The sequence below is a fragment of the Rattus norvegicus genome, chromosome 4 (genome assembly GCF_036323735.1).
Source record: "Rattus norvegicus strain BN/NHsdMcwi chromosome 4, GRCr8, whole genome shotgun sequence".
Classification (NCBI taxonomy): Eukaryota; Metazoa; Chordata; class Mammalia; order Rodentia; family Muridae; genus Rattus; species Rattus norvegicus.
The window spans coordinates 119,148,597-119,162,357 of NC_086022.1; the positions used below are offsets into that span (position 1 = coordinate 119,148,597).

Here is a 13,761-nt window from a genome sequence, read left to right on the forward strand (position 1 = left end):
CACCTAATGTTCCAGCATGCTGTCCCAGAGCTGCTGGTCCCATGACCATCTCGGTTGCACACCAGGTCACTGAGATGTAGTTCCTATTGGAGAGCTGTCACCCTGGGGTGCCTCCTCTCTGGTGACTGGCGAGACCCATTGCTCACTTCCCTAAGTCTGTATGAAGGACACATCTAGACCCTTCTGGCATGTTCACACAGCAGGACCCCCCCCCCATGCCAGGAGCTGGCCTGTCAGTCAACTTGGGAACCATGACTGGAGAAGTGCGGATGTTTTATTGGAAAGGCAGAAAGAACATGCAAGAGACGAATATGAGGGGGCTGCTGGTGAATACCATGGCAGCACTGTATTTTCTCAGTGCCTTTTTAAAGGCAAGCAACACAAAGCATGAACAATTTCAGGAAATTAAAGACCACAAATCATACATGGTGAGTTTATGGTACCCAATATCTTTGTTTGACTAAGGCCATTTCATCCTGGCTTGGACAGCCTCTTATGTGTATGAGGGACTCATGTGTAAGCAGATGAACTTGGAAGGATATAAAACACGTCTTAACTAAAAACAAAGACGTCAGCAGACAGGAAACACTGTGCAAAGGAAACACTTCAGTGGTCAAAATGGCCTACCATGTACCAACACTGACAAGTGTAAAATTTCCCAGGAACATGAAGTACACCTCACTTATCAATAGTATTAATAGCGAGGTCAGCATTATGAAATCCCTTACCAATTCTAACGTTATCAATCTGTTTCACGTGGTCTAGAGGAGAAAGAGCACCTACCTAGTGATGGAGCAAGCCTCAAGAGAGAGCTATTAGACTGCATACAAGAATGAAGGTATTTAGAGGAGAATTAGATGAAGGGCGTTTGCCCAGATACTACATGTGGCACAGCACTACCATGACATTGTCCATAGAGACATAAAGGCTGAGCAGCAACATTTTGATCAACTGCAGGAAGAACACCAAGCTGTAGGATTCTGGCCTGACTGCTAAAGTGATTCCTGGCAAAAGCAGGTGGATTTCTGTGACACGCTGCCCTACTGTGCCCTGGAAATCCTACATGTGGAGGAATATGAGTGCTGCCCAGTCTATATCTGGAGTTTAGGTATCCTCCTCTTCCTCATGGTGGCCACGAGCTTTCCTTTCCAAGGCAGGACTTTATGGAGAAAAGGCAGCAGGTCAGCTCAAGCTTCAGCATTCTTCCTAATCTTTCCACCAACATTTTCAAAGACATCGCTGAACTGTTGATGATCAATCCCATCACGAGCCCCACCATACACATCATCATGAGGCACCCCATGAACAGGGACAGTGAGGCAGGTTTACCACCTATTTCCACACAGAGTTTCCCAGGCAACTGGAGCCCTAGCATAGCCCAACCATGAAAGACATGGGGTATAAGCATGAAGAAATCATAGAGTCTCTGAGAGCAAATATTCAATGAGGTGATAGAAACCTATCTGATTCCACAACACCAGTCACCCAGGAGAGAGCGCTCCCACCACTAAATGAAAGCCTTAAAATGCATGCAGCCTGGCCGGGAAGACCTTCACTCCTTCCCTGCTTTCCTAAGGAGAGCTTCTGAGGCTCTTCATTCTACACCTTGTTTTCACCTTCATCTAAGCTAAAGGAAGAGGAGGAGGAGGAGGAGGAGGAGGAGGAGGAGGAGGAGGAGAAGGAGGAGGAGGAGGAGGAGGAGGAGGGGGAGGAGATTTCCTGTCAGGAGGGCAGAAGACATGCTGTGTGCTGCCAGCCAAAGAGGACGCACCGTCCATAACTATCCCACATGGACTGTCCTGTGACTGACTCCCTCATGAGAAGCAGACTGGAAATCAGTTGAGATTTTCGCAGTCCAAACTTGTCTTCTATGGTAGCTTGACTGAACCTGCCGTGTCTCCATTTCTATATACTTCCTCTTCTGACCAGACAATGAATCTACAACTGACAAAGACAGGAATATGCCCTCCACAAGACGAGCTCTGGGCATCCCTGCAGGCAACTAGGAGCATAAGCCTCAGGCTCCTCCTCTGGGATGCCTTGGAGAAAGAGACCCTCATACAGGAAGAGACCCTCACACAGGAAGAGGCCCTCACACAGGAAGAGGCCATCATTCAGGATCTGGCCAATAGTCAGGAAATGCCCATCATTCAGGAAGAGACCATTACTAATGGCCAGCACGAGATGGCAGGTCCAGCCTCCCCTGGTGACAGCATCACCTCTGGAAGGGGGAAAGAAAGAATCATGAACTGTATCAAAAACCTGTGCTGCTGCTGCCTGCCGCTACTGAAGAGAAGCCAAGCCTCGTGTAAGAACCTGACTCCAAGGGAAGGGGACTGTGGAGTCACCCACAGGACCAGGAAGGTGCATGTCCTCATTCATTTTATACGTACTCCCTCTCTTTTGTGACAAATGATGAGTGTGCCCACTTGTAGCACACTTGGGAATTTAGCCTGTCACTTCAGAAAAACCAATTCCATAGAAACCCCTAAAGAGCCACCTCACTCTTGTAGAGCCAGAAGCAGACTGCAGAGATGCTGATCAAAGCAGGGAGAAGTGAGGGTGGGACCTTGGCCAAAGGAAGCAGTGAGTCCTTGAAGAACCAGTGGGGTGCTATAGCACTGCACAGTCAGTCATGTAAGTCCTGTGTGTTTCAAAGACATGAAAAGCCTCTTTCCCGTGTCTTTCTGCTTTGAAGTCGAGAAGAGGACCTGCCCCAGCTCCATGGCTTGTGAACCGTGTGCTGGGGTTGCGCTGGCTGCAAACTAGATAGCCAGCCCTTCGGAAGAGCTATCCACCCCAGCATAGATCTCTCCAGGTAAAATCTCGGACAACAAGGGGTAGATTTTACCATGCCTTGCTCAGGAAAGAGGGCTGGAAGGCTAAGGTGCCCCTAAACTCTATGGGGAACAGTACCCTATGCTCTCTCCCCCAGCCTGGGAAAACAGGAAGCAAAGAACAGTCACACATGTCTCCTCATGTGTTATGGGAAGGTAATGTCATTTGCTCCATTTCTTGCAGGAAACCTGGTCTTGTTCAGGAGGTAGCCTTCTCTCCCCAGAGAAGTCTCCCTAGTCAGCCTGTCCTGACTGCCCCAAAACGGGTTCCCAGGGTGAGAATGAGGCCTGCAAGTGCCCATGTGGGACTCCTCTAGAGGGCAGTCTCCTGCCAACGTTATACATGCCCTCCCCTGCTCCCGCACCCCCATCCCATCACAGGTCACATTGCTTGAGGCCTCAGACCCACCTCAGAGCAAACACATGAAAACCACAGCTGTGGAGTGACTGCAGGGGCAGCTGTGCCCTCTCTCTCCACCAAATCTGCCCTCTAATAACCCACTGCCTGCCTCTCTAAGCTTGTTCCTTCAAGGCCAACATTCACATTTCACATTAACAACGTAAGTCCACACTCACCACCACCTGCCACACCATAAGCCAGTAATGCCTATTATAACCAGGCTGAAACTTGAGCCCCTCATGATGGGGCAGCAACCTGCTGAGGCCCTGTCTCCTGACAACTTCATCTCTCTTCCTGGAGTCTGCACGCAACTGGACAACTCAGAAAGCTGCTTGCATTTCTCGGAGTATTTGCACATTACTTGCTCTTGCCCTGGTAAGCAGCCTCCCACATCCTGTGAGAGCTTCTGGGAAGCTTTCCCTGTCCCTCCCACTGTCACATTGGTAAGATGTCATCTCCTGTGTTCTTTCTCCCTAGACTGTGCCAACATCTGTCACAGCCTGAGGCACACAGAAGCCCGTGTGACTGACATGGATGGTCCCTCCGACCAACGTTCTCTCCTAATTTGAACACAGGACAACAAGGTTCCTGGCATAGTCACCCTGCTGGGATATCTGCTGAGTTCAACACCCTGTCCCAGTAGTATTCTGCCCCTGGGAAACACATTCCTCTTTCTTATCTACTCTGTCCCCTGAGCAACACTAAGCTCTCTTAGGACAGACATTTTTTTCCTGTCTAATTTGAGAAGAGAGGAGTGTCCTATCCCTCTTCAGAGGCAGGAAGGGCACCATTAGACCCCATGTTCCCCAACCCATAATGCACAACTCTGGGAAGTTCATTCCATGGATTCAGTGCTGGCTTCAGCCTCTGGAACAGGCTAGCTAATCAGACAAAACCAACGAGGACCTCCCGGAGACTCTGGCCAGCCTGGGTTGGAGATCTGGCCTCGCACCCTGATGACTCCTTGACGTCCATGCACTGTGAGGTTCTGTCTGTGTCTCTGTCCCCGTCTCTTCTTGTACACAAACAAATTCCAGTCAGGCAGGTCGCACGTGCTCTTTCTTAAACTGGGATTCATGGAACACTGAAGATGGCCTTAGGTGGAAAACACAAAACACAAACATAAAAATCACAGCTGGTGGAAATCAAAAATCAACAGATGAACAACACTACCAACAACAATCCTTGAACGTGTCACTGTTCATCAGACTCACAGAAGTATGCTAAGGGAACACATTCCACCGCAAACAGAAGATGGAATCTCTGTTTATGCACTGATGTATTCAGATGTCTTAGGCACACTTCCACTGTGTATTCTGACATTTGCTTCTTTTTTCTTTGCTTCATAGGAATACTTCTGCTATGCTGGTTTTAATGTTCACACAGTCTCATCTATAATTCAGATGGAGTGGAACTCAGGGGAGCCCAGGCTAGCTTTTACTTCCCGTGGATCCTGCTGCCTCAGTTCCTCCTTAGGTGCATTGTAATGCTGTTAACATCTGTGTTTTACTCGGGGTCTCATTTATCCCAACAGGCCACCTTGTAGCCAGAGATGACCTTGAGCAGGATCCTCACCTTCCTGTCTCTAATTCCCCAATGCACACATTTCAGTTCTGAACCACTCTGCCCCGTCAAGGATCAAAAGTTCAAGACCAGTGCAAGCAAGATAAGTTCCCACCTGAGTGGATCCTGTCTGCAAAAGGACATGCATGGTCTAAATATTTTGAACTGTCATATCTGGTTCCTGGGGCTGTGGAGATGGCTGTTGTGTAAAGTGTCACAGGGTAACAAAAGGACCTCTGAAACCAGACAAGGCAGCATCCGTGTGTCATCATCTTGGGACTAGAGGTCAAGAGAAACAGAAGTGAGAGCTTGCTAGCCTGGGATCACTGGCATATCCTATCTCAAAAATTATGGTGGAAAAGCACTTGAGGAACACTCTTGCCCTACATGTATGAGATTAAACATGCACAGAAACAGAGAGAGAGAGAGAGAGAGAGAGAGAGAGAGAGAGAGAGAGAGGAGAGAGAGCTCTACGGTCATGTATGTCTCATGCACAAATGCAGTCCTTATAGCAGTATCTAGAGTTTTCTATCCATGGCATTCCCTTTCCTCCACACTACTCTTTACCCTTTGTGCTCTTGTCCTTTCTTTCCATTGCCAGTGAACATGGCCTCAATTCCCATGGCAACATAACGATAAGTGTTTCTAGTGAGGAATCCTTTCTTTTTTCTGTTTCTTCCTGTTTTGACTCCAGTTTTATGTGGGCAGTCCAGGCATCCAAACAGGGGTGCTCCTCCTAACCTCTGCCAACTGATGTAAGGGAAAGAACTGTGCACTTAGCCTTAATTTTTTTTTAATCTATGTAGCTGTGGGAGACCTTGAGTTTTGAATTCTCTGTCTCCCCCTAAAATTGTAAGTATTACAGATTTTCCTACCAAGCCTGGTTTGCTCCATTCTTGGGGGAAAATCAGGTGTTACTGCATGCTGGACAAAAGCTGTTCCAGTGGAGGAGTCCCACCTGGATGTCACAGTAGTCTGGGATTCACTCTGTAGCTGAGTATGTCCTTGATTCTTGATCCTTGTGCTTCCACAGTCCTTTTAAGGAGTTACAGGTCTCCACCACTGACCCTGCCTTTTCTTTCCTTTCCAGATGGCTTATTTTTCCTTCTGAGAATATGTCAAGTACTGCAGACAGGAGCTGTAGGAGAACTTCCCCTTCTGAAGCTGCTGAGCTGGGAGCTGGTGGAGGGAGGGAAAGGAGGCCGTCCCAGTCCCATGCCATCTCAAGGAGACTCAGGTCAGCACGCAGCCTGGGCAGCCAGGAAGCTTTGAAGGTGTATTCTGACTACAGCCCTCAGCTGACCTCATCCACCTTCTCCATGCAGCACCATGATAGAAGAGAAAACAGAAGCCACAAACAAGCAGCCTGAGCCCAAACAAGCAGCAGAAGAAAAAGGATGATGGGGTCTCATAGTTTGAAGATTCAGTCCCCTCACTCCTTGGGTGAGCTCACCTGCCTCACATTTACCAAGTCTAGGGAGCTTATGGATTTTTCTAAAAACTAAATGTCAGAGATAGGGTGAAGGTTTTCGCCTATAATCTCAGGACTCTGGACACTTAGGCTGGAGTCAAGGCCTGTCTTGACTATTTAGGAAGCAGTAGTCTAGCTTTGTTTGACTGTGTGAGAATTTAAAGACAACAAAAACAACAGGCCTGTGCTATGACTCAATGTGTCTAGCAGGCAGGAGTCTCTGGTTCTTGACTAGCATTAAATCAAATCAGATGACTCGTAACCAGAATCCCAAGATTCAGGGGTGGAGACAAGAGGACCAGACAATAAAGATCATCCAACACAGTTTGAGGCCAGCCTAGAATGCACAACACTGTTTAACAAACTGTTAAAACAAGCATCCCCCTGCCCAAACCTGAGAAAAGTGACATGGTGGCTCACAACAGCCACATAATCCCTGTGAATCGTAAGTGCTCTCCGTTGGAGAGAAGAAAACTGGGCATCCATACGTGCAGTAATCATTTCCTGTGCCTCACATCTGGAGTTGGCTGAGCATTGAGTTCCTCCCCTGTGCACAGCAGTGAGGAGCTGTGAAGTAAGTACTCTCTGCTGGGCCTATGGGAGGTGTTGAGTCTGTGCAGCCAGTGCTCCATGCTGGCCCTGTGGAAGGCATTGAGTAGCTGTGCATCCATTGTTCCTTGCTCTCCCTGTGGGAAGCAGTGAGGAGGTATGCATCCAGTGCTCTCTGCTGGCCCTTGTGGAGGCACTGGGGAGCTGTGTACCCAGTGCTCCCTGATAGCCCCTTGGGAGGAAATGGGGAAGAAGGTTTGGAGCATGGAGACACCAGTCTCTGCCAGTAAGGGAGGAAGATTGCTGGTCTTGCACCACCTTGTCAGTGCACCTGTATTGCTGGGGTCCCTGCTTCAACTCATATACACCATAGTGAAGGAGCAAAATTCCTTTCATACCTGGGCTGCCTGGGAATGTCCCTGGAAGAAGTTGCATAGACACACTGCTGTTCCTGGTCCTCCTGTCCTTAATGAGATTTGTCTGGGCTGCAAGACAAGAGTGTGACATCTACAGTCTGGAAGAGATTGAGACGCACAAGAAGGCGGGAAGATGGCTTTTTCTGTGCATACAGTTCCTGGTTCCCATGTGAGATCTGAGAGTATTCCTCAGAGTACAAGAAGAGCCAGCATGCTGACGGAAGCTTGTCACCTAACGTTTTGAGATGGAGACCTCCCCCTTTTTCATGGTTTTCTTTTTTTGTTTTTTGTTTTTTGTTTTGTTTGGTTCTTTTGAGACTGTGTTTCTGTATTGAGCCCTGACTATCCTAGAATTCACTCTGTAGACCAGGCTGGCCCAGAACTCACCGAGAACCCCTTCGTCCTCTTGATTAAAGGCATGTGCCACAGAAGCTGTTGGTTGGAAAGCAATTGGAGTCCGATGTTGCTGAGGTTACGCTTGGACTTTCAGGATCTGCTGAACACTGACACAGTGAGTTCCTCTCCACCCAGGTGACTTTGATTTGCTTTTTTTCGTTAGGTTTGTGTGTTTGCTGGCTTGATTCTTGTGTTCACTTTTCCATGTTCTTTATTATCTTCCGTTTTGCTTTTTTATTAAATTTTAAGTTATGTTTGCTAAATTAGAATATTTATTGCTTTCGTTTTATGTGTGCGAGTATTTTGTTTCCATGTATGTCCGAGCACCACAACCCTGGTGTCTTCTGTGGAGGTCACAAGAGGGAGTCAGATTCTCTGGAACTGGCTTCCAGGTGGTTGTGGGCTTCTTATCCCATACCGGGTATTAAAACGGTAACATTCACATAATATATTTGAGTTTTTAAAGAAATCAAATGCTTGCTACAACTGCCTGTAGTTCCACTTCCAGGGAATCTGATGCCCTCTCCTGGCCTTCAAAGGTTATATAAATAAAAATTACATGGAATGCTCTTCATCACAGTTTAAGTGTCCTGTATAGTACCTTTGAGAGACCCATATGGGTGTCCTTAGAGTCTAGATTGTAAGGTCTTGTGGAGCTGGAGTTAGGGCAGTTGTGGGTCACCTGAGCTGTTCCTGAGAATCAAATGCAGGTCTTCTGACAGAGAAGCAGACATTCTGGACTCCAGAGCCAGCTCCCCAGCACGGACACTGTGGGTTTTGGGGGCATCCGTTGTCTTATCCACTTCTCTTAAACCTGATTTTCTTGGTGCCTTTGCTCACAGTTCGTGCTGACATCAGGCGAGAGGACCATTGAGCAGCTCTTAGTGTCCATGATCCTTGGTGTTGTTCTTTCAATTTGCAGTTGGTCCCTGTCAACCTGAACTGTGTCCTATTTTCTGTCAGCAACTCTGGGACCGACTGAAGAAAGAACGCCAAGCCACGGGATTCTGGCTGGCTACTAAGGTGACTTTTGAGCTACTGCCCTACTGTGCGCCATTCAAGTGTGCGTTCATTCAAGTGAAGGACTCTGGGGGCTGCCCCGTCAATACCTGGAGTTGAGTGGTCCTCCTCCTCCTCTTGGTGGCTGGGCACTTGCCTTTCTGCTGACCTGAGGTGGCAGATCATTGCTGCAGACTTCATCACTGCTCCTCAAGCTTCCATCCATATTTTTAACACTGTTGTCGAAGTGCTGATCAATCCCTGCAGGAGGCCCCTCATCCACCAAATCACTAGGTGCCCCAAGATCAGGGACAGCCAGGCAAGTTTACAACCTACTCCCACACAGTTTCCCAGACTTCCGAGCCCTAGCATTGCCAGGACCATGAGAGTCATGGGGTTTAAGGCTGAGAAATCATCCAGTCTCTGAGAGAGCAAAAATTCAACGAAGTGATGGAAACCTACTTGATTTTACGACACCAGTCACCCAGGGGAGACTGTTCCCACCACCAAGGGAAAGCCTTGAAATACATGCAGCCAGGCTGGAAGATCTTCACTCCTTCCTTGCTTTCCTAAGGAGAGCTTCTGAGGCTCTTCTCTCTACTTTCACCTTGTCCTCACCTTCATCTAAGCTAAAGGAGGAGGATAAGAAGAACCCGACAAGGGCAGCAGAAGGCATGCTGTGCGCTGCCAGCCAAGGACCCAGAACCCCAGCTATCCCACCAGAACTGTCCTGTGACAGACCCCCTCATGGGCAGCAGGTTGGAAATCAGTGAGAAATTCTCACAGTCCAGGACTCTGTTATATGGCAGCCTGACTCCCGGTGTCCAGCCATCTTTCTGTTTATCTCTCTAGACCACACATGAATGAGTTTACAGTTGACATAGACAAGAATATGTCCTCCTGCAGTCTCTGAGTATCCCTGCAGGCAGCTAAGAGTATAACCATCACACGATCTTCCTCTGGGGATGCCTTGGAGAAAAGAGACCCTCAACCAAGAAGAGGTCCTCAAACAGGAAGAGACTATTTTAGTGGCCACCTTCACAGTGCATGTCCAGCTCCTAGTGGTAATCAGCATTGCTGCTGGAAGGGCGCCAGTAAAGAAGACGATTGTGACCTGTCTCTGAGACTTGTGCTGCTGCCTACCTCCACAAGAGAAGTCGAGCCTCCTGTAAGAGCCTGCCTCTCAGGAGAGTGCATCTTGGAGTCTCCCATAGGACCAGGAGGGTGCATGTCCTCATTCATTTTATCCATGCTCCCTCTTGTCCTTTGTGACAAATGACAAGTATGCCCACTCGTGGCACATTTAGGAACTTAACAGTGTGTCATTTAAGAAAGATCAATTCCATAGAAACCCATGAAAGACCATCTCATGAATGTCGAACTGGAAGTTGACGTCAGGAATGCTGTGCTGATGCAGGGAAAGGAGGAGGTGGAGATTTGGGGAAAAGAAGCAGAGAGTTTTTGGAGAACCAGTGTGGTGCTGTGGCCCTGCAAAGCCAGCCCAGTAAGTACTGTGTGTTTCAAGGCCACGAAGAGCCTTTTGTGCCTTTCTGTTTTGAAGTCCTTAAGAGATTCAGCCTCAGCTCCTTGGCTCGTGACCCCTACCCTCTTCCCCCATTCTGGGTAAACTTTAGAGGTTGTTCTATGGGAAGTACTTTTCTTTGCTCCCTGTTTCTTGCAGGGAACACAGTCTTCTTCATGAGACTCCCCAGAGAGTAGGAGGCTCCCTAGTCAGCCTATCCCACCTGCCCCAAAATGAGTTCCCAGGTTGAGAATGAGGCCTTCGAGTGCCCTGTGGCATGAAATGCTTAATTTCCCTATAGAAACTCCGAACTCTGAAGTCAAGTCTATATCAAAGTGGGATCTAAGCAGTTGCCATAGGAATCAAGGCCAATCTTTTATTTCTGTTTTTTTTTTTTTTTTTTTTTTTTTTATGAAAGGAAAGTACAAATCCAAGGAAGAAAATTATCTGCAATGAGCACAACTCTCTTTTCTTTAGGAAAGTCAGATAACTGGGGTGTGTGTGTGTGTGTGTGTGTGTGTGTGTGTGTGTGTGGTGTTTAAGGCTTTTGGAGGGATTAAGATCCTAAGGCTTTTGGAGGGATTAAGATCCTAAGATGCTAATTAAGTTAGCAAACCAGTTGCAGTTACAAACAGGGTAGGAGTAAGACTAGATGTGACCTTAAAAGCCCTCCTCCACCATCACCTACTCAAGAGGTCTGTGGTGAGCTCTAGCAACCGGGTGGGCTCCTGTGGTGAGAAAGCCGATTTGCTGATCCCAACCTTTCCTCACTCTGGGTTGGAGAGGGCTCATGTGACTGGGAAAAAAGTCTGGCCAAGGTTACTGAGAAAAGTCCTAAGTGAGCACACCATGCTGCCCTGCTACCCACAGAGCCAGGGACTGCAGGTGGACCTTCCCCTGACCAGATGTGCCACGAATTGTAGTGACCAGGCAGCTAAGTGTGGTCACAGCTCAACATTCTGGCATGGGAAGGGCAAAGGGTCAGCACTTCCAAGAATGGGACCAGTTTAGTCTTAAAGGAGATTAAGGTTGGCCACAATAGGGTCTGAAAAAGCTCCTATAGTGCTCTCCGCCTTCTGTCCCAATCGGTTTCATTCCTTGGAAAGCTTGAGGTCCCAACCTCACTTCTAGGTGGGAGACCAACACAACAGACCACAGGCTAATGCCCTGTGTACAGTCAAGGCTGATCTTTAGCCTTGTCCCTCACAACTTCTGAACACCAGTGCAACTATACCAAGCTTTCCTGGAATACCAGAGTCACCAACAGAGAATAGACGCTTACCCTGGAGACAGTGACCAAAGAAGCAATTCCGAAGCACCCAGGAGTAGAAATGGAGAGGGTCCGGATGCTGGGTGCTGAAGTGAGGGGGTTGAAGCAAGGAGGAGCCCAGTTGGTGAGCCCGATACATCATCAGTACTCAGCGGTTCATGGCCTGGGGGAACACCAGCTAGGGACCTCCCTAGAGCAAGCGACTGGCTCAGGCAGAGGCAGTGGATGGGAAGCCACTCACCAAAGCCATTTTGGGCACACTGGGGTGAGGGTAGTTGAGCTCCTTGGGCCTGAGCAGTTATTCTTAGGCAGCCACAGCCAGAAGATGGAAGCCCGAGCCCCAGCTTCCAGGACTCCCCCCAGTGCCACCGCTCTTGGCCACCAAGAACTCTATGTTGAAACCCCGCTTGGCCCATGCGAACATGGTCGCAGCCCTAAAGCTTGCGAGAGCCCTAGCACCAAGTTGGACCGCTGCACACCGCCTGGAGTGTGGTCCCTGCGGCCCAAGCGGTAGCTTTGAGCAACCGCCAGGGCGCGCGCTCCGTGTACTACGTGAGCCACTTCCTGGATCACACCGCAACGGACACTGCACGGGATCCTCCTAGTTCTTCTGGGCCAGGTTTTGGCAGTTCTATGAGAAGAGTTAGCAGGCACCTGGCCTCCGCTCAGCTACCTCTGGGTGGGGGGAGGGGTGGGGCAATGAATGGCAGGTAGGGATGTGGTCCCCAGTCTGATGCAAAAACCACACTTGCATATTGGTGATTGATCTAATGTCCTCCTCTCACCTTTCTTTCTGCAACTTGATTCTGTGACTCAAGCTTCAGCAGCAGGTTGCTCTGAGGAGGACATCTGCAGAGCTTGGGATTCAGGAAAAATACCAATCTCTCTTCTAACTTGTACCACAGCTGAACCCACTCCCTTCGTCCTGGTTGTCCTTTCAGTTCCTAGAGAACTTGGATCCAAGCTTAGGAAGGCTATTTGGAGTCCAGCCTATATTTTCCGGAGAATCTAGTCTGCCTTCACCTAACCTGACGGAGGTTCCTGACGGAGGTGGAGACCTTTGGCCTCTGGATCACTATTCTGAAGCTGAGGTGATATTCCCGAAATTTCTCGTTTAATGGATATTTAGGGGAACACTGCTTCATACGGGACAGGCATTCTTTCCCAGGGGCCCGGTTCCCACTGTTGGGGAAAAGCGACAAAGCTCTGCGGATCTCCAGCAGCAGTCTGTGGAGCTACAGTGTAGACTTTGCCAGGCTTGGTGGGGGTCACTAAAGAGGCAGAGGTGGAGATCTGGAAGGTGGTCTCTTTGGAGCAAAGTTTAGGCAGAAACAGAACAGGACCCCTGCCTCATGTCTAGTCTGGGCAATAGCTAAGAACTCCTTAAAGGTGGCACCGGAAGCTGGACTGTCTTCTCCCTGCCTGATTTCCTCATTTCTATTCCCCTAAGGGCCTCTTCTTCCTAGCTACTCCCCTGCAGCAGCTGGAGGAGTAGCCAAGGATTCTGTCCCTTTCTGGATTTTGCAAGAAAATTCTGACCTTCATCCATTTCTCTCTTCCTGCCCCTACCCTGTCTGCCCCTCCACAGCTTGCAGACCTCTCCTAATAACACCTTCCTTTACCAAAGTACCCTCCACTCACCTCCGACTTTATCCGATCCTGTGGTCTCCCTTCCCATCCAAACTGCTGGGCTCTGCAGGAGATGGAGGCCCAACATACACAGTGTGAGCTCCTACACTCCACACATCTGGCTGGCTGTGTCAGCTCACTCCACATCTGTCCAAACTTTCCCTCAGTTTCTTCAGAGATCCTGGCTCCTACTCTGCTGATCCAACCTCAACCATCTGTACTCTTCTGTCTGTTTCTCTTCCCTCAGTCTCTGAGATGGCAGGGACCAAATCCAGACTCTTTGTGTACTGGACCATGAGACTTGATCAGCATCCTGCTTCCAATGTATAGCTTAGAAGTGGCAAAGGTTCTATGGGAAGTCTGCAAATATTAAATCAGTAACACATGGTGCTCAGGTCAACACCCCACTCCACGGAAGCCTTGTGTAAAAGTCACCTGGGTAGCAGCTACTCTCTTCATTGGGATAAACTAAGGGAGCATCTTCAAGACTTCCCTTTAGCTTCAGGTAGGGGTGCAGTGTCTAGCCAGACCAGCTAATTATCAGTGTCTTGGCTCTGCAGAAAACTCCATCCAACTGTCCTAAAACTCAAAGTGAATCTCCTGCCTCTGTCTTCTAGGAACTAGGATTTTAAGTATTTGTAGCCAAATCAGCTGACCCTCCGACTTTATAAATAACCTTAGTCTCTGGCCAATTCCTACTTCCTCTTTT

General features: G+C 48.8%; 1 long non-coding RNA gene across 1 annotated transcript; it reads right to left on the reverse strand.

The window, feature by feature from the left end:
• Positions 1-312: 312 nt before the first annotated feature.
• LOC134486598 (uncharacterized) lies at positions 313-11,975 on the reverse strand. Its single transcript, XR_010065841.1, has 3 exons — positions 11,436-11,975; positions 7,219-7,305; positions 313-4,332 (listed from the first exon to the last, which is right to left on the reverse strand). It is a non-coding gene; the product is annotated as an uncharacterized LOC134486598 (long non-coding RNA).
• Positions 11,976-13,761: the final 1,786 nt, after the last annotated feature.